Source organism: Gallinula chloropus, assembly GCF_964237585.1.
Source record: "Gallinula chloropus genome assembly, chromosome: Z".
Lineage (NCBI taxonomy): Eukaryota > Metazoa > Chordata > Aves > Gruiformes > Rallidae > Gallinula > Gallinula chloropus.
Window position 1 is genome coordinate 30950519 of NC_140089.1, and position 25245 is coordinate 30975763.

Here is a 25245-nt window from a genome sequence, read left to right on the forward strand (position 1 = left end):
GGCGGGGCGGGGCGAGGCGAGGCGAGGCGGGGCGGTGCGAGGCGGGGCGGTGCGAGGCGAGGCGGGGCGAGGCGAGGAGGGGCGAGGCGGGGCGAGGCGAGGCGGGGCGGGGCGGGGCGAGGCGGGGCGGGGCGAGGCGGGGATAGGCGGGGCGGGGCGAGGCGGCTATAGGCGGGGCGAGGCGAGGCGGGACCGGGGCCGGGCCGGGCGTTCGCGGTGAATATGAACTGCGCGGCGGCCGACACGGGCAGTGGGGGGGCTGGTGCCGGGCTCGCCGAGGCGCAGGTGGTTGCACTTGTGCTGTGAGTGGATGGGCGGGCGGGGTCTCCCAGGGCGCCCCGCGCGCTGAAGGGGCTCGGCGGGAGACGCCCGGCAGCTGGAGCGGGGGGTTTGCCCGGCAGCTCCCGCGCTCCCGCCCAGGTGCTTCCGCGAGGGCTCAGGCAGCTGCTGGAAGCCGCGCTGAGCCGTCCCGGGCGTGAACCTGCGGCCCGGCCGCGTCGGGCCCTGCGCGCCTTCCGGCGCTGCTCATCCCCGCAGCCTCACGCCGCCTGGGCCCGGGGGACCCCGCAGCGCTCGTACTGAGCCTGCGTTGGGCAGCGATCTGTTCGTACGCTGCTGAGCTTATCCCCTGCAGCGAACCCGCCTGTCTGAAAGGTGTAGTGTACCCTGCTGAGGGAGACACAAGGAATCACAGAATCGTAAGGTTGGAAAAGGCCTCCAAGATCATCTAGTCCAACCGTCCCCCTACCACCTGTCTTATTAAGCAAACCGTGTCCCGAAGTACCTCACCCAACCTGAGGGACAGTGACCCCACCCCCTCCCTGGGCAACCCGTTCCAATGCCTGACCGCTCTCTCTGAGAAGAAATGCCTCCTGATTTCTAACCTGAACCTCCCCTGGTGCAACCTGCGGCCATTCCCTCTTGTCATATGGACAAGGTGAAAGCAACTGGTCATCAGGGTGAGGGGAGGCTTTGGAAGCCTGTTCTTGCTCCACCGGCAGACCTGCAGCTTCAGCACTGGCATAGTGCCCTGGTCATCAGGGAGGGTGGGCAGCAGAATTCATCAGGACCACCTGAAGCACAATTTTATGTTTGCAGGAAAGAGAAGGGTCATGGGACTGCAGAGGAAATTCCCTTCTGCAGGTACTGGAGACACCAGTCTCCGGAAATCTCTGGAGACCTGTTGCTTGCTGGTGACCCCAGTTTGAAATCTGCAGTTGATGGCCACACGAGCAGATCGGAAGCAGTGCGCTCCCAACAGGCTTGTGGATTACAGGTTGTGCTGAGCAGTAAGTAGGGCTGCCGGTTCCTCAGGCCTGGGCTGCGGGCGCAGTGCCTCCTCTCCCCCTGCCCTGGGCATGGAATGGTTCCCCAGGGGGCACAGACACTGTCACTCTCGGAAGAGGAGGGGCTCCTTACCACAGGCCTCTCCCCAGCCCCACAAGAGGCCGCGCTCCCAGGTACCAGAGCAGGGCTTCCTCTTCCAGTAGCTGAAGGAATAGAAATAAACCCTAGGTTTCTGTTTTCTTCCTGACCCAGTCTCTGGTTGTGGCCTTCTCCCCCTTCTCCCCAGACTGGGATAGTGAACAGGGTTACCTCTGGCTGGCGGCCAGTCACTGGCAGGGTTCCCTAGGGCAGATGACACCCGATTGGGAGGAGCTGTTGACTCTGTGGAGGGTGGAAAAGCCTTGAAGAAAGACCTGGGCACATCAGAGAGCTGGGCAATCCCCAACCGCGTGAAGCTTAACAAGAGCAGGTGCCGGATTTGGCACCTGGGAAGGGGCAGCCCTGGCTGCACATACAGACTGGGGGCTGAGACGCTGGAGGCCAGCCATGCTGAGAGGGATTTGGGGGTCTTGGGCGACAGCGAGTCAAACGTGAGCCAGCAGTGTGCCCAGGCAGCCGGGACGGCCAACTCTATCCTGGGGTGCATCAAGCAGGGCGTTGCCAGCCTGTACAGGGAGGGGATTGTCGCGCTCTGCACTGCGCTGCTGCGGCCTCGCCTTGAGTGCCGTGTGCAGTTTTGGGCGCCTCAGCACAGGAGGGACGCGGAAACATTGGAGAGCGTCCAGAGGAGGGCAACAAGGATGGTGAAGGGTCTGGAGGGGGAGTCATGCGAGGAGAGGCTGAAATCCCTTGGCTCGTTCAGCCTGGAGAAGAGGAGGCTGGGGGGAGACCTCTTGGTGGTCTACGGCTTCCTGACGAGGGGGAGCGAAGGGGCAGGCCCCCAGCTCCTCTCTTGGTGACCAGAGATAGAACCCGAGGGAACAGCGTGAAGCTGAGACCGGGCAGGTTTCGGTTGGATGTTAGGAGGAGGTTCTTTACTGACAGGGTGGTCGGGCACTGGAACAGGCCTCCCAGGGAAGGCGTCACAGCCCCAAGCTTGACTGAGTTCAAGAGGCACCTGGATGGTGACTGGCCCTGTGTGGAGCCAGGAGTTGGCCTCAATGATCCTTATGGGTCCCTCCCACCTCAGGAGATTCTCTGATTCTAATTGGTCGGTGGGCTCTGACGTCACCAGGCAAAGCACTGTGACATCATCTCCCTCGCTGCTGAAAGCTGGGCGCCGGCAGAGGCTGAGCCACACTGTCTCGAGCTTGGCTCACTGCTGAGCACAGTGACTGTGAGGTGCTGGGAGGTGCTTTGAGGGCTGCCACCGGCAGCTCTTGGTGTTTGTCCCAGAACCGAATCTTCTGTGTTTCCCCGGCCCTGCCTGGTTCAGGCAGCCGGGCACTGTGGGGTGAGCTTGCAGCAGGGCAGGTGAGCCATGTGGGGAAAGGTTCCCCAGGGGTGGCTGTGGGGTGGGAGCTGGGGCTTGTGGAGCCGGGAGGGTGTCCTTCTCAAGGGGACTGGGTATTTCTTCCTCTCCTGCTCTGCGTGGCACAGCAAGTGACCGTGGCCCCTCTCCATTTTGCAGTGCCCGACACCCTTTGGTGGCACCAGCGTCTGCAATGGGGAACTTTTTCTCATCCTCGGCTCCCCACAACCCACCAGAGAGCCCAGAGCCGCCGGAGAGCCCAGAGCCGCCGGAGAGCCCAGAGCTACCTGAGAGCCCAGAGCTACCTGAGAGCACAGACATGGCCACGGAGAGCAAGTGGACCTGCTCCATCTGCTCCAGTGCTGAAGATGACACTGCCTATGCGATGCCCTGTGGCCACCCGTTCGTCCTGGGCTGCATTGTGCGGTGGGCACGGAAGACACCAGTGTGCCCATGCTGTGGAACACCAATAGAGGAGATAACGTTTTCAGTGCGGGAAGATGAGGATGAGATTGTGTTTTTCTTCTCTCCCAAAGAAGAGGCGCCAGATGCCAGCAGCCCCTCAGGAAGTGCTCCTGGCCACCTGGCCGAAAACAGTCCTCCTTACCCTGTGGCTTCCCTCCCACCTATTCCACAGGCGATGCTGTCTCCAGCTGAGCGTGTGGCTGCAGGGCCAGAGGCTGTCGGTGGTCTCCTGCCCGAGGTCTGGGCAGGACTCTTCCAAAGATGGCGACGTCTTCTGGATCCTGTGCTGCCCTGGCTGCACCAGGAGCTGGAGGCAATCTGTGGGGCACAGTGGTGGCTGGCAAAGAGTGCACAGAGCAGGATCCTGCATGTCCTCTGCGTCTGTGGGCCTGATGCAGAGGTCATGGTCCAGATTCTGCAGCCTGTGCTGGAGAAACATGCAGCAACACTGGTCCATGGCCTCATTGACACCATCGGACGCCTCTGCAGTGAGGAGGCCCGAAGGCTGCTGCAATTCCTTACAGATGAAGAGGAAGAGGAGGAGGAGGAGCAGGAGGAGGAGGACGAGGAGGAGAACAACCCTGCAGCCAGCCCCACCAGCTCCCGGCAGAGGACGCCCACCCCGCACGCAGCCTTCTCCACACGCGTGGCCAGCTCCCAGCAGGAGGAAGCCAGCACATCAGAGGCTGAGGCCACAGCAGGTCCCTCAGGCCTGGGCCGAAGGCGCAGTGCCTCCGCTCCCCCTGCCCTGGGCAGGGAATGGTTCCCCAGGGGGTCCAGACACTGGCGCACTCGGAAGAGGAGGGCCTCCTTCCCACAGGCCTCTCCCCAGCCCCACAAGAGGCCGCGCTCCCAGGGACCATAGCAGGGCTTCATCTTCCAGTGGAAGGAATAGAAATAAACCCTAGTTTTCTGTCTTCTTCCTGACCCCGTCTCTGGTTGTGGCCTTCTCCCCTTCTCCCAATGTGTCTCGCACCCCACTGTAACGGCACCAGCCTGCTGGGGGGCATGGCCACGGGCCCCTGGAGCCCCAGGGCCTCAGGGAATCCTGCTGCAGCCGCAGAGGATGCGCTATCAGGCTCACAGTCACTTTACAAGCAGACACACTTTACTTTGTTATGCTGACAGACTTCACACGGTGCAAAATCGTCTTTGAATCTTCCACCGGACGGTCCGTTCTGTGAACCGACGGTTCTCGCGCCCGCGAGGCTCGCGCAGAGGGAGCCCGCGCACTCCCCCGCCGCAGCCGCAGGGGCCGCTGCGGCACCGCCCGCCCGCGGCGCCTGGCGCCGTTTTTGCCGCCTCGGGCCGTGCAGCCGGCGGGCGGGCGGCGGCCGGGAAGCACCCGTGGGGGCTGGCGAGCGCGCTGTGCCGCCCCGGGGGGCCAGGGGGCTGCCGGGGTCGTAGCAGAGTATCTGCACACTCCAGAGCCGCACGTGGCCAGGCAGCAAGGACAGACAGACACCGTGTTCACACTCGTCACAGAATCCTAAGGGTGGTAAAGACCTCCAAGGGCATCTGGTCCAACCGTCCCCCTACCGCCTGTGCTGCTAACCAAACCATGTCCCCAAGTGCCTCGTCCAACCTTCCCTGGAACACCCTGAGGGACAGTGACTCCACCCCCTCCCTGGGCAACCCGTTCCAATGCCTGACCGCTCTCTCTGAGAAGAAATGCCTCCTGATTTCTAACCTGAACCTCCCCTGGTGCAACCTGCGGCCATTCCCTCTTGTCCTGTCACTGCCTGCCTGCGAGCAGAGGCTGACCCTCAGGTCACCACAGCCTCCTCTCAGGTACTTGTAGAGAGCAGTAAGGTCCCCCCTCAGTCTCTTCCAGACTGAACAGTCTCAGTTCTCTCAGCTGCTCCTCGTCAGACTTGTGTTCCAGCCCCTTCACCATCTCCATTGCCCTTCTCTGGACACCCTCCAGGGCCTCGATGTCTTGTGGTGAGGGGTCCAAAACTGAACACAGTATTCGAGGTGCAGCCTCACCAGAGCTGAGCACAAGGGGATGATCTCCTCCCTGGTCCTGCTGACTGTGCTATTCCTGATACAAGCCAGGATGCCATTGGCCTTCTTGGCCACCTGGACACGCCATTGGCTCATGTTCAGGTGCATGTCAACCAACACCCCCCGGTCCTTTTCCTCTCTGCAGCTTTCCAGCCACTCTGCCCCAAGTCTGTAGCATTACCTGGGGTTGTTACAACCAAAGTGCAGGACCCGACACTTGGCTGTGTTGAACTTCATCCCACTGGCTTCTCCCCATCTGTTCAACCTGTCCAGGTTGTTCTGGAGGGCCTTCCTACCCTCCAGCAGATCAACACTTCCCCCCAACACTGCTGCAGACTTAGTGAGGGTGCACTCAATTCCCTCATCCAAATCATCAATAAAGATATTAAAGAGGATGGGCTCTACTACCGACCCCTGGGAGCACCACTTGTGATCTGTCACCAGTCGGATTTAACTCTGTTCACCACCACTCTCTGGGCCTGGCCATTCAGCCAGTTCTTAGCCCAGCGAAGAGTGTACCTGTCCAAGCCATGGGCTGCCAGCTTCTCCAGGAGAATGCCGTGGGAGACTGTGTCAAAGGCTGGAATGCAAGAGGGGAGGGGCTTTATCTGACCAAGTCTCTACTTCAATAGCAGTTCTCGTCTGTTCTGTAAGGTAAGTTTCTGCAGGCATCACTCCAGAGACTCTGCTCAAGATGCTATATTGTTTGGAATAAATAAGACTTTGCAACATACAGAAATGTAGACCCACTCCCTGTCATTATGGCACTTTCTCATTTGAAGGACACCGGAAATTTCAGTCCCCTTCATCCCTGTTTGGTCACAGAGAGCTTTCATAAACGAGTCTGTCAAATTCTTTTTGCAAAAGGCATTTGAGCAGGCGTGATGGATGAGGTACTTAGGGACACGGTTTAGTAAGAATATCAGTGGTAGGGGGACAGTTGGACTAAATGACCTTGGAAACCTTTTCCAACCTTTATAATTCTGTGAGATTCCCCACTCACAGTGCTATGCTTTCTCTTCAAACATATCTACAGGACAGAAGTTTGGGATTTACAAGGTTAGCAAGGTACCCTCCACAAAGCCCTGGTACAGCTGGGGTTAATCTCGAGGTCCTGCCATCTCTCCCAATGATCTTCTGATATAACAGTTACCTGGTTTTGTCCTCCAAGTCTGACTTTGGAATTACAGACTCCAAAGAAACTAGATCAGGCACCTCAGTGTGCAGGGCTTTGTACCTGCAGCAGAAGCTGCACTGTGTCTCCACACTGGAGGGAGGTGATCCTGCCTGGAGGACCATGGTACATTCAGATCTAAGTGATCCATGCAACAGTTAACCCAAGTGAAGTCACATACAGCGTGATCTTCTTCTCATGTGTGTTTTGCCATGTGTATCCCATAACCACAGAATAAACTCATCCAGCTCACTGTTAAAGGAGTCAGTGGGCAGCTTCCATGCTGTGCTGGTGATTACACCACCTTGATGGCCTTACCTCTATCTAAAAGTGCAACAAGAAGTTACCATGTGAATACAATTTCTGTTTGAAGGTAGAAATGATGAATAAGTTTTTTTCTCCTAAGAAAATCCTGTAATACCTTGAATGACCACAGTGGGGTAGGCCTTCCCCAGACAGTGTCTTTCACAATGTGCTCTGATCAGAGGCCCACTAGATGCTGCACTACTAATGGTTTTCAGCATCTCAAATGCTGTCAGATAAAAGTTCTCTCTCTGTGATGTTAACTTTAATAAATTGCATTTGGGCCCTGATGGGATGCACCTGCGGGTAGCTGAGGGAGCTGGCAGAAGTCATTGCAAGGCCACTCTCCATCATTTTTCATAAGTTGTGGGAAACTAGAGAGGTGCCTGAGCACTGTAGGAAAGCACATTTCACTGCAGTTTTCAAAAAGGTAAGAAGGAGGAGGTGGGTAACTACAGATCGGTCAGCCTCACCCCCATCCCTGGAAAGGTGATGGAACAACTTATCCTGTCACAACAGGCGTGACAAGCTGGGTAGGAGAGGAGGTGGTGTAGCTGTGTATGTCGGAGAATGTTTTGACTGCCTGGAGCTGGAGCATGGTGATGACAGGGTTGAGTGTCTCTGGGTAAAGATCAGAGGAAAACGAAATCAGGGAGATATAGTGATGGGAGTCTACTATAGACCACCTGATCAGGAGGAGGAAGCTGATGAATTGTTTTTTAAACAACTATGAGAAGTCTCACAATCACTAGCCCTCGTCCTTATTGGGCACTTCAATTTACCGGATGTCTCCTGGAGGTACAATACAGCAGGGAGGAAGCAGCCTAGCAGGTCCCTGGAGTGTTTGGAAGACAACTTCCTGACCCAACTGGTGAGTGAACACACCAGGGAAGCTGCCCTGCTGGACTTGTTATTTGTAAACAGAGAAGGCCTAGTGGGGGATGTGAAGGTTGGAGGGCACCTGGGGCATAGTGATCATGAGCTGATAGAATTCTTAGTACTGGGAGAAGTAAGGAAGGGAGACACCAGAACAAGCACCTTAGACTTCTGTAGGGCTGACTTTGGTCTGTTCAGGAAGCTGCTCAATAAGATTCCATGGGAGGCAGCCCTTGAGGGCAGAGGAGCCCAAGAGGGTTGGTTGCTCCTCAAGAAGGAAATCCTGGCGGCACAAGAACAGGCTGTCCCAGTCTGTTGGAAGAGGAGTTGGTGAGGAAGGAAGCCAGCTTGGCTGAGTAGAGAGATCCAGGAAGATCTTCAGGAAAAGAGGGAAAAATATCAGCTCTGGAAGAAGGGGCAGGTGTCTTGGGATGATTATAGGAATGTAGTGAGATCATGTAGGGAGAAAGTCAGAAGGGCTAAAGCTGAACTGGGACTTAGACTGGCCAGTTCTGTAAAAGATAAAAAATCCTTCTATAGGTATATTAACAGTAAGAGGAGGATCAAGAAGAATCTCCAGCCCTTATTGGATACTGAGGGAACATTAGTGACAAGGGATGAGGACAAGGCTGAGGTCCTTAATTCCTTCTTTACCTCAGTCTATAATAGTAAAGATGTATATTCCCTGAGTACTCATCCTCAGGAACTGGCTGACAGGGAGGGGAAGAATAACAAAGTTCCCATGGTTCAGGAGGAAACAATTAGCGACCTACTTGGCCAGTTAGATACCCACAAGTCAATGGGGCCAGATGGGATCCACCCCAGGGTGCTGAGAGAGCTGGCAGATGTGCTTGCCAAACCCCTTTCCATCATCTATCAGCAAACCTGGCAGACTGGGGAAGTTCCACTCGACTGGAGGTTGGCAGATGTGACACCCATGTACAAGAAGGGCCGGAAGGAGGATCCGGGGAACCACAGGCCTGTCAATCTGACCTCAGTCCCGGGGAAGATCATGGAGAGGGTCATCTTGGGAGCTATCATGCAGCACATGCATGATGGTCAGGGGATCAGGCCTAGTCAACATGGGTTTACAAAAGGTAGATCCTGTCAAACAAACCTGATCACCTTCTATGACAAGGTGACCCGCTTAATGGACAAGGGGAAGGGTGTGGGTGTGGTCTGTCTGGACTTCAGTAAAGCCTTTGACACGGTTTCTCACAGCATTCTGACTGAGAAACTGGCTGCACTGGCCTGGACAGGTGGACCCTCTGCTGGGTTAAAAACTGGCTGGATGGCCGGGCCCAAAGGGTGGTGGTGAATGGAACCAAATCCAGCTGGAGTGGCATCCCCCAGGGCTCAGTCCTGGGTCCAGTCTTGTTCAACATCTTTATCAGTGACCTCGATGAAGGGATTGAATGTTCCCTCAGTATGTTTGCAGATGACACTAAACTAGGAGGAAGTGTTGATCTGCCTGAGGGTAGGGAGGGTCTTCAGAGGGATCTGAACAGACTGGACCCATGGGCTGAGATCAGTGGGATGAAGTTTAACAAGGACAAGTGTAGAGACACATGGGACATAACAAACCCATGCAGCGCTACAGGCTTGGGGGAGACTGTCTGGAGAGCTGTCAGGCAGAGAAGGACCTGGGGAGCTTTAGTTGACTGCAGGCTGAATATGAGCCAGCAGTGTGCCCAGGAGGCCAAGAAGGCCAATGACATCCTGGCTTGTATCAAAAACAGTGTAGCCAGTAGGTCTAGGGAGGTGATTGTGCCCCTGTACTCGGCATTGGTGAGGCCACAGATTGAGTACTGTGTGCAGTTCTGGGCTCCTCACCATAAGAAGGACATTGAGGTCCTCGAGCGAGTCCAGAGAAGGGCAACCAGGCTGGTGAAGGGGCTGGAGGGCAAATCCTATGAGGAGCGGTTGAGGGAGCTGGGGCTGTTTAGCTTGCAGAAGAGAAGGCTGAGGGGAGACCTTATCACCAGCTACAACTACCTGAAGGGAGTTTGTAGAGAGTTGGGCGATGGTCTCTTCAGCCAGGTGACAGAAGATAGGACAGGGGGAAATGGCATGAAGCTGTGCCAGGGCAGGTTCAGATTGGACATTAGAAAAAAATTTTTTACTGTAAGAGTTGTCAGAGCCTGGAACAGGCTGCACAGGGAGGTGGTTGAGTCACCTTCCCTGGATGTGTTCAAAAAAAGGGTAGATGAGGGATATGGTTTAGCTTAGGATGGGAATGGTTGGACTCGATGATCTTCAAAGGTCTCTTCCAACCTTGTGATTCTGTGATTCTGTGATCCTCACTGCTGTCTCTAGGCATATCAAGGGTAGGAGAGTCATTAGGAGCTGTCAACATGGGTTTACAAGGGGAAGTCATATCTGATCAAACTGATAGCTTTTTATGGGACATAACCAGGTGGATAGATGATGATAGGGCAGTGAATGGGGTTTATCTTGATTTCAATAAAGGATCTGACACCATCTCCCACAGCATCCTTGCGGCTAAACTGAGGAGGTGTGGTCTGGATGATGGGGTAGTGAGGTGGACTGTAAACTGGTTGAATGAAAGAAGTCAGAGTTGTGGTCAATGGAACAGAGACTGGCTGGAGGCCTGTATTGACCTGTATCTAGTGGAGTCCCTCAGGGGTCAGTAGGGAGACCAGTGCTATTGAGTATATTCATCAGCAACCTGGATGAGGGAACAGGTTGCACTGTCAGCAAGTTTGCTGATGACACAAAACTGGGAGGAGTGGCTGACATACCAGAAGGTTGTGCTGCTGTTCAGCAAGACCCAGACAGGCTGGAGAGTTGGGTGGGAGAAATTTCATGAAATGCAAGAAGGACAAGTGTACAGTCTGGTGTCTGGGGAAGAACAATCCCAGGTACCAGTAGAGGTTGGGGATGGAACTGTTGGAGAGCAGCGTAGGGGACAGGGACCAGGGGGTCCTGTTGGACAGCAGGATGACCATGAGCCAGCAATGTGCCATGGTGGCCAAGAAGGCCAGTGGCATCTTGGGTGTACTAGAAGGGGTGTGCTTAGTAGGATGACAGAGGTTCTCCTGCCCCTCAGTACTGTACTGAAGTACTGTGTCCAGTTCTGGGCCCCTCAGTTCAAGAAGCACAGGGAACTACTTGAAAGAGTCCAGCACAAGGCCAGAAAGATGCTTAAGGGAGTGGGTATCTTCTTTATGAGGACAGGCTGAGGGAGCTGGGTCTCTTTAGCCTGGAGGAGACTGAGGGGTGACCTCATTAATGTTTATAAATGTGTAAAGGATGAGTGACTGGAGGACAGAGCCAGGCTCTTCTCAGCGATGTCCAATGATAGGACAAGGGGCAATGGGTGCAAGCTGGGGCATAGGAGGTTCCATGTAAACATAGGGAAAAACTTTTTCACTGTGAGGGTGACAGACCCTTGGAACAGGCTGCCCAGAAAAGTTGTAGAGTCTCTTTCTCCACAGACATTCAGAACCTACCTGGATGCATTCCCATGTGACCTACTCTAGGTGATCCTGCTCTGGCAGGGCGGTTCAACTAGATGCTCTTTCAAGGTCCCTTCCAACCCCTACCATTTTGTAATTCTTTGACAGATAATTTGCAGTCTTGGGTGCCTTTCTTCCTGGGACCATAATGGAACAGTATGTCCTGGTGCAAAAGAGAAGGTATGCTAGTTTGTGTTTTCTTTGATAACTTGTCTCAGGAAGATTATTCAACTTCTCTAATTCCCACTCCAAGTTGAAGGTGGAATGTCCTCATGAGGGATACAGAAGTAGTGGAGGGCTTCTTGCAATGTGTGTGGACATTATTATGTGCTATCCAGAGGGATCCTCACAGACTTGAGAGTTGGACCTATGAGAACTGCATGAATTTCAACAAGACCAAGTGCAAGGGGTCAGGAAAATCCCAAGCATAACCACAGGCTGAGCAGAGAATGGATTGAGAGCAGTGCTGAGGAGAAGGACTTGAGGGTGTTGATTGATGAAAAGCTCAACATAAGCTGGCAGTGTGCACTTGTGACCCAGGAAGCCAAATATATCCTGGGCTGCATCAAAAGAAGTGTAGCCAGCAGGTCAGGGGAGGTGATTCCCCCATCTTCTCTGTTTTTGTGTGGCCCCTCCTGGAGTACTGGGCCCAATACTGGGATCCCCAGCACAAGAAAGGCATGGACCTGTTGGAGCGAATCCAGAGGAGGACCACAAAAATGATTAGAGGGCTGGAGCACCTCTCCAATGAAAAGAGGCTGATATTGGCTTCTGTAGCCTAGAGAAGACTCTGGGGAGACCTTAGTGCAACCTCCTAGTACCTGAAAGGGGACCTACAGGAAAGCTGGAGAGCCACTGTTTGCAGGGGCATGGAGGACAGGACACGACTGAAGAAGGGTGGATTTAGTTTTGATGTTAGGAAGAAATGACTGTGAGGCTGGTGAGGCACTGGAAGATGTTGCCCTTAGAAGCTGTGGCTGCTGCCTCCCTGGCAGTGTTCAAGGGTTAGATGGGGCTTTGGGCGATCTGGGCTAGTGGAGGCTGTCCCTGCCCATGGTAGGGGACTTAGAACTAGATGATCTTCCAGGACAAACCATTCTGTGATTCTATGATTCTATGAATCAGCTGTAGAAAAAGCCTGACTGAAGAGTATGGAAAGCAGCCAACCTTGTTACAGTGGGAATTTCTACTGGAATTGAAATATTAGACTGGCAGCTCTTTTAACAGCTTTGTAGGTTTTGGATATTTGGCCAGCAACACTTGCTTCCTGGTACTAATGCATCAATCAGATGGGAAAATACATCCAGTCAGGACTGTCTGGCCTCTTCTCACAGGACATTCAAGCAGTGGCTTCCCTCCTCCCTTCAATCTTTGGCTTAACAATGTGTAAGACCATGGATCTTCACAAGTCTTGAGATCATGCCTGCCTTGGATTAACAAGGATCAGTTCTCCAGTAATCTTCAAAACAAGGTTTTTCTTTCTTCAGGACTGTAAATGTAATTCTCCCATACTGAGAATGTCATTCTCCCCGTTGAGATGTGTGTTGCTTTCAAATCCAAATCTTCTTTCTGAAGGGCTTTTCTGACTGCATTGATACTGTCTTCAACAGTACCAGGTAGCTTAATAGAAGTTGTTACTTCTTGCTATACGTCTGACCTTGCCTTGAGGGTATAAGAACTTCTAGTCAGAATTCTGCATGCAATCCACAGACTAGTGTCTGAGAAATCGGTGTGATAATGTCTCAGCTATATTCAGGTCTGCTTAGAAAAGAGATTTTTTAGTCCATGGTGATAAAACAAACACAGATTACATTCTCAAGTTAAATTTACAATGAAGAATGGGGCAATATGACAAGACAAGATAATATTCTTTATTGGGATCTGTGACTCGTACCACCAAAATATTGGAAAGGTGGTGTTTTTTCCAAGAATGCAGTCACAGTAGGAGAAAAGAATTTGAAAAGTACCTGAAATGAATTGTACTGGAGAACAGATCATTGGACCTATTCACTGCAACTGTAATGTGTCATTTCATCTTCTGTAATTAAAAGACACATTGCAGTTAAACAATCCTGTAATATACTGTGTCTGTGCTTTCTAAGTCTTGCCACATGAGTGCACTCTTGAATAGAAACCATACCCCATTCCTAGTCTAAGTTAGAGGTAGTACCCCATTTTGGTGTAGCCAGGATGTAACTACTGGAGCAAAAGCAAACAAATTATAGAAAATATGTTACACTGATAAAATGGAGTTGTGGTTTGCCACACCATGTATTACTGATAGGACCTTTGACCCACTTATTAGCTTTTTTTTTCCCGAATAAATAGAGCTAATAAATTTAACACTTAAATAAGGCTTGTTCTAATTCCTCTCCATACATCTGAATTTGATATACAATCTTGTAAAATGTCATGATACACATTAATGTCCGTTTTAACCCTAAAAAATAATTACAAATGTGGATCTGCATTATTTTCTGTAATACAGAATGGTACGCTAAACTAGCACCTCTGCCTTCATCTTATTGAGAAAATGGCAAGGAATTTTGCAATCTCAGTGTTATCATCAGTGTCTGAGGTGGTTAGGGAAAAGTACAAATATCAAGTGGATATTCTGGGAAAGAATAATCTTCCATACATAGTTCAAAAGGGACAAGATCATCTTTTTAAGGAACAGACATCTATCAGACATGACCAGAATTCTCTTAACTCTGATATGATTCTTGGGTGAGGGAACCTTAGCAGGTCATGGAGGTCAAATTCAGGGAATCTAAGGTTAAGAGAGTACTTTAGGCTAACCATGAAAGCATCCACAATTTCTACAGAAAGCCACCAACAATGTAAATATTTAGTCTCTTCCTGAAACTTGATTTGGATATTGTCATAAAGTGTTTATAGTTTACCCTAACCTGCTATTCTCCTCTACATTTGCTCTCAAACTGAAATCGGTGTTAGTAAGCCATGAAGGAACAGCTAGTGGCTCTAAATATTGTATAGAATAAGATGAACTGTCAGGTAAAACCCCAAAATTTTAACAACAAATGAGCATTCTCAGACATTTATACATAATTATCAGAAAATGTGCAAAATAATCTACAAAAACTACTCTAAATGTCTTAAATCCAGAGGCCCTCTAGATCAAGTGTTGACTATGCAAACATTTTTAACAGGGCTATAGCATTCAAGGCCAGGTTGGGTGGGGCTTTGGGAGCCCTGGTCTAGTGGGGGCTGTCCCTGTCCGTGGCAGGATGGGGTGGAATGAGATGATCTTTAAGGTCTCTTCCAACCCAAACCATTCTATTTTTTTTTTTAATAAAGGAAGACATCACTATTCCACTGCACTCAAAAAAGTCATTAAGGCTGGCAGAATTATATTATGCATATTAGGACATTGCAGGTTGTGTCCTAACAGGTCAGAAGCTGTCTGATTTCAGGGTGTGGGATGAAGAAAGAAGGATCACCTCCATGGGAGCAGTGCAGAAACAGTGTTTAGGAAGAGGAGTAAAATGGTTTGTTTCTTTCCATGAAGACCCAGACTTTGTGAACCTTGAAATAATGTTACCTGGTTCCTTCTGGAGCAGTAAAGGGGGGATCAGAAAGTGTTTTCCACCTTCTACTCTAGGTTATGCTCCACATACCAGAAAAAAAAAGAAATATCTGTTCTTTATATAACACGCTGAGTGTACCATTTTGTCCTCCTCCTGGCACTGTCACAAACAGTGACTGGTTAACTTACTGTTGCCTTCATTCTGCTTCTTTTAGTTCATATATTGAACCCAGAGGTACAATATTAAATTTTCTGCTACTGATGATCCCCACAGTGACATGCAAGACAGCCCCAAGGACAGCGTCCTTGGAACTCTTCTGTGAGGTGACTGAAGTAGCGCTGCCAGCAGAAGCAGTTGAACCACGTACCTACAGCCACACGCTCCTTTTGCCTACATAAACTAATGGTAAGTAGAACCTGCACCACCAAACTCCAGAAAATGCTATCAAAGTTATTTTCTCTTGAGGATCTGCTTGGTTTTATCAGCTGCTCAAAAGCTGGGGAAAATCTTTGTGGCGTGAAGAAAACAACCAGTCTTTGAAATGTTCCAGGTGAGTTATTCTGCTGACCTTCTTCATCCTCTCGCATGCCCCAGCCCCAATACTTGTATCTTCTTCTCCTTTAGGGACACAGCACTGCTTTTTATTGCCAATGCTGTCCTCATTGCTGATTATGTATACAAGCTGACAGAAAACGGAAAGCATCCGTGAATTTTGCCCCCTTTTTTGAGTTCTCAAAGCTGTAAGCTGTTTTGTAGCCCAAGTTCTGTGGCAAATAGCACTGAAAAACTGCAGTTCTCCCTAAAATAAGTCACTCTCAGCAACCTAAAGCAGAAGCAAAATTTTACAATGTGTTGCAGTGCCTCAAAAATCCATTCTCTTACTAACACCATGATTAAATATTTAATTTTTACTAATATTACATGCTATGATGCAAAGTTCTGTTAAGATGTCTTTTCAGAACTAGAGAAAGAATAAAGCAATTGAAGAAAATAAAATAATTCTTCTTTACTCCAGATTGCATCTGAAGTCCACTGCATGAGCTAGTTAATTCTGATTAGGCCACTAAATGAGGTTCCTCCTGAAGAGCAGTGTGATGGAACTCACCATTTTTATTCTATTCTAGAATTTTTATGTTTTATTTTCCTTCCCATTTCCACATTTTGTAACTCACTCACCTAATGTGAGCTACTTTTTCTCCGTAACACTGCACTTTAATTACTTTTTGTCACCAAGTATGTGACAAGCAGAACAGCAATATAGCTCCAACATTGGCTCCTGAACAGCAGAACTCATCTTGGCTGGTTCCTGGTGAACCAACGTGTTCTGAGAGGAAGTTACTCTGCTGCCACAACTTCACATCCTTAAACCTTCCCTCGATCCCTCCCCTCCCTTCCATTGACAGTGAGGCAAGAGTGTCACAGCCCAGTGCAGTGACTGGTTCAGCTACAGATGTGCTTGCTGCTGTCAGAGGGGGGAAAAGTAACTCTAGCTGTGAATGCTCAGAGCTGGTGGATAATGGCTGCATGGTGAGGTGGTGATCAAACTGATCTTTGGATGTCAAGCATGAGCCTGCTACCAGCAAGCTGCAGTCGATACGGTCTGGCTATGAATTTTAGCAATGTCTAGACAAAATAAAAGTGGCATGTCCTGAACCCTCCAATTAATAGAGACAAACCCACCAGTTAGGAGGCAGGTCATGCGTTGCGTGTCTGCACAGAGACTCTCTGAATTTAGAAAACCATGGGCTTGCAGCCCTGGAAAGAAGAGGGGGCCAAAAAGAAGGTCCCTGAATAGAAGCAGCCTGAGAAAGTGGAAAGGGCCAATCCTGGTTGGAGAGAAGAGCCTGAAAGTGGGGAAGATCATGGAGACCAGAGAGCTGTGTGAAGATGAATGCTGTGGGATGACCGGGGACTTTGGACATTAACTTCTGAGTGTGGAGGGTGCAGCAGATGGCATAACAGGAACCAACATGATTTTCTGCACAACCATCCCATACCAGCAGGAATTTTCCTTCAGAGTAGGCAAGTTGAGACCTAGGAATGTGATGTGAGTGACTGTGCCAGATATTCAAGTGGGATAAAAGTTCTCATTAACTTGATTTTGAAATAAGCTCCGGTGTTCGTATCATTGTGGTTTGTTGTTTACTCTGTTGCACCTGGACAGTTGGACAGCCAGTACATACCAGCTGAGAAGTATATCCTTAGCCAGACAGAAGAGATAACTGTTGAGATCAGGCTGCTGTTCTTCATTCATAATGTGTGTCAGTGTGTCTGATATTCATCTGCAGATGCTCATAAAACTTCAAAGAGTAGGTATTTTTTGCAGCTAAACTTGTTCCTTTCATGCCCTTGACAAACTTTGACAAAATTATCCAGCAAGGTCAAAAGACGGAAGAGGAGAGGCAGGCAGGCAGTCAACACAACTGCATAACCCCCAGTTCTTTAGAAAATCAGGGTTACAGGAACTTAGTAATCTCCAACACTCTACATTTTTACTATTCTCTCTATAATTGTGCAACACAAGAAAAGCAACCACAGAATTGCTTCATAAAGACTTATCTTTTATTTATGTGGAATGTGTTGCAATTATTCTTTACTACATCTAATTGCAGAGCTGAAACTTGTTTTTCATTGTTCTGGCATTATAGAAACAGCAGTTATTGCCCTTTTGCACTGCTGAAGAGCAGATAAACACAGGGATATAATCTTAACAGCAAAGAAAGATTTTGAGAGAGGCTAGTCATGGACATTAAAGTACACAGAGAGGCAGCACTTAAATAACTAAAATATTTGCTCTGTTCACTCCATCCTTTTATAATGATTAACTGTAACTGTGTTGTACGGTGTCTGAGAAGATGCATCACGAATCGGGGCTAAAACTGCAGTCACCCAGATATGAATGTCTGCTGCTGACAGGGGAAGAGAACACCTGCAAATATCTTTACATTGTCAGCAACCCTGGACTATGCATCGTATGTCACTGTGCGTGGACATGGGTGTCACACAGAATTAGCTGTGGCAGTGTTTAGTCACCTTACACATGGAACGCACATGCGAATCAACACTTGTATCCTACTGTACCAGTCCATCAATGAAGAATAGTGGGAAGACTGGGTTGTACTTGAAAAGTATAAATTCAAAGGATAGTCTTTATTTCTGGATGACTAGAAATACCGATGCTTGTTCTGGAGTGATTTCACAAAATGTTGTAGGAATCCATTAGTAAAATTTGGTTAAAAAGTTAACAGTCTCCAGTCTCATCCAACCACATCTCTTCTGTATATCTGTTTAGACTCTGTATTCAAAGAAAAAACACAGTTATTTCCAAATAGGAGATTTAGAAAAGTCAGGGTAAAGAAATCAATCAATACAAATACCTAATGTTTTTCTTAGTACTAATTTCACAGAATCACAGAATCACAGAATGATGGGGGTGGGAAGGGGCCTCTGGAGATCACTTTTTGCAACCCTTCTGCCACAGCAGTATCATCTAGAGCAGGATACACAGGACAGCGTCCAGGTGGGGTTTGAATGTCTCTGGAGAAGGAGGCTCCACAACCTCTCTGGGCAGCCTGTTCCAGTGCTCTGCCACCCTCACAGTAAGAAGTTCTTCATGTTCAGGTGGAACTTCCTATATTCCAGTATATTGCCTCTTATCCTGTCATTGGGCACCACTAGTAAAAGACTGACCCCATCCTCCTGACACCCACTCCTCCAGTATTTACAAGCACTGGTAAGATACCTCCCTCAGTCTTCTCTAAGCTAAAAAGTCCCGCAGTCTCTCTTTGCAAGGGAGCAGTTCTAGTCCCCCATTCATCTTCATATCCCTTTTTTGTACCCTTTCCAATAGCTCCCTGTCCTTGAACAGATGCCATTGGTCTTCTTGGCCATGAAGGCACACTGCTGGCTCGTGGTTAACCAGATGTCCGCCAGGAATGACAGGGCTTTTTCCACAGAGCTGCTTTCCAGCAGGTCAGCTGCTAAGCTGTACTGATGCATGGGGTGATTCCTCCCTACATGCAGGAGCCTACACTTGCCCTTGTTGAATTTCATAAGGTTCCTCTCTGCCCAACTCTGCATCCTGTCCAGATCTTACTGGATGGCACAACAGCCTTCGGGCATGTCAGCCACTCCTGCCAGTTTTGTATCATCAGCAAAGGTGCTGAAGGTGCTGAGGGTACCCTCTGTCCCTTCATCCAAATCATTGATGAATATATTGAACAGGGCTGGGCCCAGTACTGATCCCTAAGGAAAACCACTTGTTACATGTCTCCAACTAGACTCTGTGCCACCCTCTGGGCTCTGTCTCTCAGCCCATTTTCAACCCACCCCACTGTCCATTTGTTGTAGTTTTGTGTGGCTGGGTTCTGGTGGAGAAGGGGGGCTGCCGGGGTGCCTTCTGCAAGAAGCAGATAAAAGCTTTCTGCAGGTCCAAGAGAGCAAACACCAGCCACTGACCAAGGCTGAGCCCATCAGCAATGGTCAACCCCCATAACAGGCACTGCTGCTGAACTGGAAAAAAAACAACCTGTACCAACAGGTTCAACAGGTTCAACAAGGCCAAGTGCCAGGTCCTGCACTTGGGTCACAGCAACCCCATGCAAAGCTACAGTCTTGGAGAGGAGTGGCTCCAGAGCTGTCTGGATGACAGACACCCAGGGATGTTGATCACCAGATGGCTGAATATGAGGCAGCAGTGTGCCCAGGTGGCCAAGAAGGCCAGTGGCATCCTGGCCTGCATCAGGAACAGTGTGGCCAGCTGAAGTAGGGGAAGTGATCCTTCCCCTGTACTCAGCTCTGGTGAGGCCACACCTGGAGTACTGTGTTCAGTTTTGGGCTCCTCACTACAAGAAGGACATCAAGATGCCTCAGCATGTCCAGAGAAGGGCTACAAAGCTGGTGAATGGTTCAGAAGACAAATCTGAGGAGCTGCTGAGGGAGCTGGGATTGTTTAGTCTAGAGGAAAGGAGAGTGAGGGGAGACCTCATCTCTCTCTACAACTACCTTCGTGGGGGTTGGTCTCTTCTCCTTTGTATCCAGTGACAGGACAAAGGGAAGCAGTCTGAAGTTGCTTCAGGGGAAATTTAGGGTGGATATTAGGAAAAATTTCTTTACTGAAAGTGTTGTGGGATATTACCATCCCTGGACATGTTTAAAAGAGTTGATGTTGTACTTGGTGACATGGTCTAGTGTTGGACCTAGTAGGGCTGTATAGATGGTTGGACTTGATAGTCTTGAAGGTCTTTTCCAACTGAAACCATTCTATGATTCTATATCTGTTCTATGATTCTGTATCTGTTGCTCCTGTACAGAAGAAATAGACACAAAAAATCAATTTTCTTAGTAAGGGATGACAATGACCCAACCAGGACCATCAAAAGAACAGAAGGAAGAGACAGAACCAGAGGTCACCACCTGATCCCTGTCCCTGAGCAAGCTGTGAGATATGCAAAAAGATTTCAGCCACTTCCAGGCAAGCACATCATTACCTGGCTGCTCTTATGCTGGTATAACGGCACTAGTAGCTTGGAATTACAGGGAAGGGGAGCCAAGTAGCTGGGATCCCTGCCCAGGGAAGGGAGTACTGACAAAATAATTGGGAAAAACATACAAGCTCTTAACCTCTGGAGGTGACTTACATCAGGTATCAGGGAAAGGTATCCTTTCAGTGAAAATATATGCTGGCCTGGCAAATGCACCACGATGGAGAGAGCTATCCAGTACCCGAGGGAATTAACCATGCAGGAGATGGTTGGTTATGACCCAGACAAGGCCCAGTAACCGACAGATCCTGATGAAGTCCCAAATACTCAACCCATGTGGTGGACATTTGTATGGAGCACACTGCCAGCATATGCCAAATCATTGGTAGTGAGGGACTGAGAAGTGAAGAGGCTAGCCAACTCCAGCAATACAAAAAAAGTCTCTTTTCCTCCTTTGTCTTTGCTATTGGGGATCTGTCCTGGAAGATCCAGCAACTCACAGTATGTCTTATTCCCCACCTGTATGGACCAGTATCTTACCTACTAGGAGTAAGAGTTCCTCTGCTCAAGAGAGACGATATAAAAGGTACACACCACAAGGCACATTGTGGTTTTACCTGCATGACCATGGAGTGGACATGAGGAAGTGAGAGAGAAAAACTACCTTGACCCTTGACCCTGGAGGCAATGGGTACATGAGTTGCAAGGAAAAATAAAACACAAAGCGGGATTCTTTTCGCCAGACTGTTCTGGCAGTTCCCCAGACTGAGTGAAAGGCCTGATCATACTTAGAGTGCTCTTGAAGGGACTTCAAAGTAAGTTTTACCAAAAGTGAGAAGCTAATACAATCAGCAGGATTAGAGGGGCCCTGCCTCCAGACAGGTGGAAGAGGGAGACAACTGGGTTTATTGGACTGTGTGGATCCAGTGGCCCAGAATATCAGATCCACAGAATTATAAAGCTCTAGTGGACAGTGGTGCCCAGCATACTCTAATGCCATCAAATCATGAAGGGGCAGAACTTTTCTGTATTTCTGGAGTGACATGGGGGTCCCAAAAGACTCCCCTGGAGGCTGAAGTAGGTCTAAATGGGATTGACTGGGAAGAGCACCCCATGTGACTGCCCCAGAGGCTCTGTGCACCCTTGGCATAGACTATCTCAGGATAAGGTATTTCAACGACCCAAAAGGGTACCAGTGAGCTTTTTGTGTAGCTGCCTTGGAGATGGAGGAATTGGAACAGTTGTCTACTCTGCCCACTCTTTCAACCCTTCTGTTGTGGGGTTGCTCAGAGTCAAAGGACAGCACGTTCCAGTTATTACCAGAACAGTACACTAGTGGCAATATTGTGCCAGCCAAGACTCCATGATTCCCATCCAGGAGCTAGAGACACAAAGAGTGGTCAGTAGTACCCACTCATCCTTTAACAGTCCCATGTGGCCAGTGTGGAAGTACCGTGGAGAGTGGAGGCTGACAGTAGACTATCTTGGCCTGAATGAAGTCACCACCCATGATAAGTGTTGCCATGCTAGATGTGATGGAACTTCAGTGTGAACTGGACTCAAAAGCAGCAAAGTGGTACACCACAATTGATACTGCTAATGCATTTTTCTCACTCCCTTTGGCAGCAGAGGGCAGGCCACAGTTTCCTTTCACTTGGAGAGGCGTCCTATACCCCTGGAATTGACAGCCCTAGGGGTGGAAACACAGCCCCACCACATGCCATGGGTGACTGCACTGGAAAAGGGTGGAGCTCTGGAGCACCTGCAGTACATTGATGACATCACTGTATAGGGCAACACAACAGAAGAAGTTTTGGAGAAATAGAAGAAAATAATCCAAATCCTTCTGAAAGACAGTTTTATCATAAACCAAAGTAAGGTCAAGGAACCTGCAGAGGTGTTGTGATTTGGCCCCAGCTGGCAGCTGAGCACCATGCACTGCTTCCTTCACTCCTCTCCTGGTGGGGTGGGGAGGAGAATAGGAAGACTAAAGTAAAATTCATGGGTTGGGATAAAAACTGTATGCTGGAACAGAAAAGGGAGAGGAAATAGCAGCAACAGGACCTACAACAGAATATACTCAGTGGTGATAACACAAGGCAATTTGCTGACTCAAGAACTGACCAGAAGCTCAGCCCACACTCAGTTCATCCTAGAGCTGCATGGAACCACTCCTCCCTAACTAGCCCCCTTTTATTGTGAGTGTGACATGACATGGTATGGAACAGACCCTTAGCCAGTTTGGGCCACCTGTCCTGGTTCCTTGTGAAAATAAACTCTATCCCAGCCAAAACAGGACAAGAAGACATCTGGCTTTTAGGAATAAAATAGCAAGAAGGGCATCATCAGATCCCAATGGATGTGGTCAAGAAAATAACAGCTCTGTGCCCACAAACTAGCAAAATGGAAACACAAGCTTTCTGAGGCCCTGTGGGTTTCTGGCGCATGCGTATTCCAAACTGCAGTCTGATTGTAAGCCTCTCTATCACACGACCTGGAAGAAGCATGATTTCAAATGGGGCCTGGAGCAGCAACAAGCATTTGAGCAAACCAATAGGAAGTCATCTACACAGTATTCCTTGGACCACTTTGGGCAGGACTGCAGCCAGGAGAATGACCCTACCTGGAGTCTGGCAGGAAGCACCAGGGAGACTCAAGGCTGACTGCTGGGGTTTTGGAGTCGGGGCTACAGAGAATCCGAGGCCTGGTACACTCCAACAGAAAAGGAAATGCTGGCAGCATATGAAGAGGTTCAAGCTGCTTCAGGAACTGAAGTCCAGCTCCTCCTGCACCCCAGCTGCCAGTGCTGGGCTGGATGTTCAAAGGGAGGATCCCCTCTACACCTCATGACATTGACACTGCATGGAGTAAGTGGGCCAAAGAGCATGGCATTGAGTGGGTGTGTCAGATCCCCTGTTAGGCACCAGCTTCTGGGAAAACCAAATGATACAGTGGACTGCTAGTGACTACCCTAAGAGCAATGGGTGGTGGGACCTTCAAACACATGTAGAAAAGCCACCTGGCTAGTTAACTCTAGGGGGTCTATCGTTGTGCTGGCTCTGCCCAATCAAAACTAGCACACACTGTAGAAGGTGTTGAAGTCCCCGTAGTGTACATGAAGAATATGTTGGTGAAGATAGCTTGGGTTAGCCCTGCTTCAGGCAAAGGCAAACCCCTCTGTGGGACAACCTTTGGCTGAAAGATCAGGGTGTGCTTGGTGGGTGACACAGAAAGATGGGCTAGTCCGATGTATAACTCAAAGGGATTTGATTTTGGGTGAGAAGAGCCAATAAATGCAACTGTATGATTTTAATTGCTAAATAAACCTGCCATGGTATGTCATCATTGCTCCAATTGCTCTATGTTGTATCAATGGTATTACAGTATCAATGTTGTACAATGGTATTACAGACAAATCAATGAAGGAGGAAGAACTTCGATGAAACTGAGCAAAGTGCAGTGATGATGGAACAAGAACTGACTTCAGCAACCAGTGCTCATCACCTTCCTTGAAACTGATGTAGTCTATAATGAGAAAAAACAACTGCAGCAACATTCGGTGTAGAATTCTAGACACTGAGAAATGTTAAAAAACTAGCAGAGTGGCACCGCAGCAGAAATAGCTTCCACTTACACAGCACCACTGTTCACTTTTGTGTGTGTGTTTTTAAGAACAGATGTTTCTCAGAAAATGGCAGACTCTGCAGCAGTGGTTGGCACAGCCGTTACGAAGTTGTGAGTCTTTTGTTGCATACAGAAACACATGGAGCTTTAAATAGGTGCCCACTGTTTTGAGTAGTAGACAGCTTCACTGTACTGTAGAACAGAATTATTTAATGACAGTTTGTAAGTACTGGGAGCAATAGATAGGCTACAGCAGACTCTGCTTAGTCTTATATCTTTGGCATGCCATGTAAACAGGATGCAAAGCAAGATAAAGTTGACTGTTACATCCTCCTGCTAAAATGTTCTTAGAATACTAAAAAGCTCTACAGTTTCTAAAAAAAAAAAGTGTATTGATATTTTGCCATGTCAGTTTCAGCAAGCTGCTAAATATATTCAGTTTGGTATCTTCAGGACATTGTAGGAGAAGGGCCTCAATGTGAAGAAAAAGAGGAACTTCTCATACAAATATTAATATACATTCTGGCATAATGAAAATATAATCTGTATTTCCTAATAGTAAATGAATAGATTTTAGACTAGAAACTCTGTATTCAATGCAAGTATTTTTGATGTGACATCTCTAAAATCCGAAAATCCTGTATTTCACATCTGGTTTAATATTTACATTCACTTTCATGAAGATGTTTTGGATAGACTTTAGAACACTACTATTTGTGATCAAACTTTTCTGAGGTGTAAATCTGGCAATACACTGGGGTCAGAAGTAAGTTTTTGTGCTTAATTTTTTTTTCAAGTACAATCCATTGACTATGTTTCAGTTAGGTCTCCCGCAGATTGTTTGCAAATTAACTGTCTGATAAAATGTAGTTGCTGGCAATTACTCTACGCTCAATATTACTCCTGCATGTGATATGTCTTGGTTTTTGTCCATGTGGTGCTTAGCTGCTGGCTGGAGCTAATCCATATCAAGTACCAGGAAATTTCCACCTTCTCCTTGCTGCAAATATTGACTACTTGTGGGTGAGAATCCTCTTATCTAAAAAAAACCAGCTTTAGGCAGTTGTTTCCTTGTTACTTTGAATGTCAATAATTACACTAAAACTAATTTTGTAGAAGTGCTCCAGAAGAGAAATAGAGTCTGGGGCCACGGAGGGAGGAAGGAGGTGTGTGGGGGTCCTCAGATGAGTGTCCTCTCCTGATTCCCTCTCCAGTGGAGCAGGTGGTACCCCGAATAGTACTTTCCCCATGATAACTTGATATTTTGCATCAGGAACTCTACATATTCCCCGTTGGTTGTTCCTGCCTCTGATGCTGTTATTGTTGATGGGAGTATGTGCTGCTGAGGAATGACGCTGCACAGCTGGCTCATTGCTGAGTTTCCTGCCAACATTAAACTTGAGGATACAGCAAGCTAAACCTTCTATTTATTGTTGAAGACCACTACTGATCTGGATTCAGAAAGACTCTTCAGATCCAAAGATGCTTAATGACATAATTGATTACAGTCTCAACAGTAAAGTTTGGG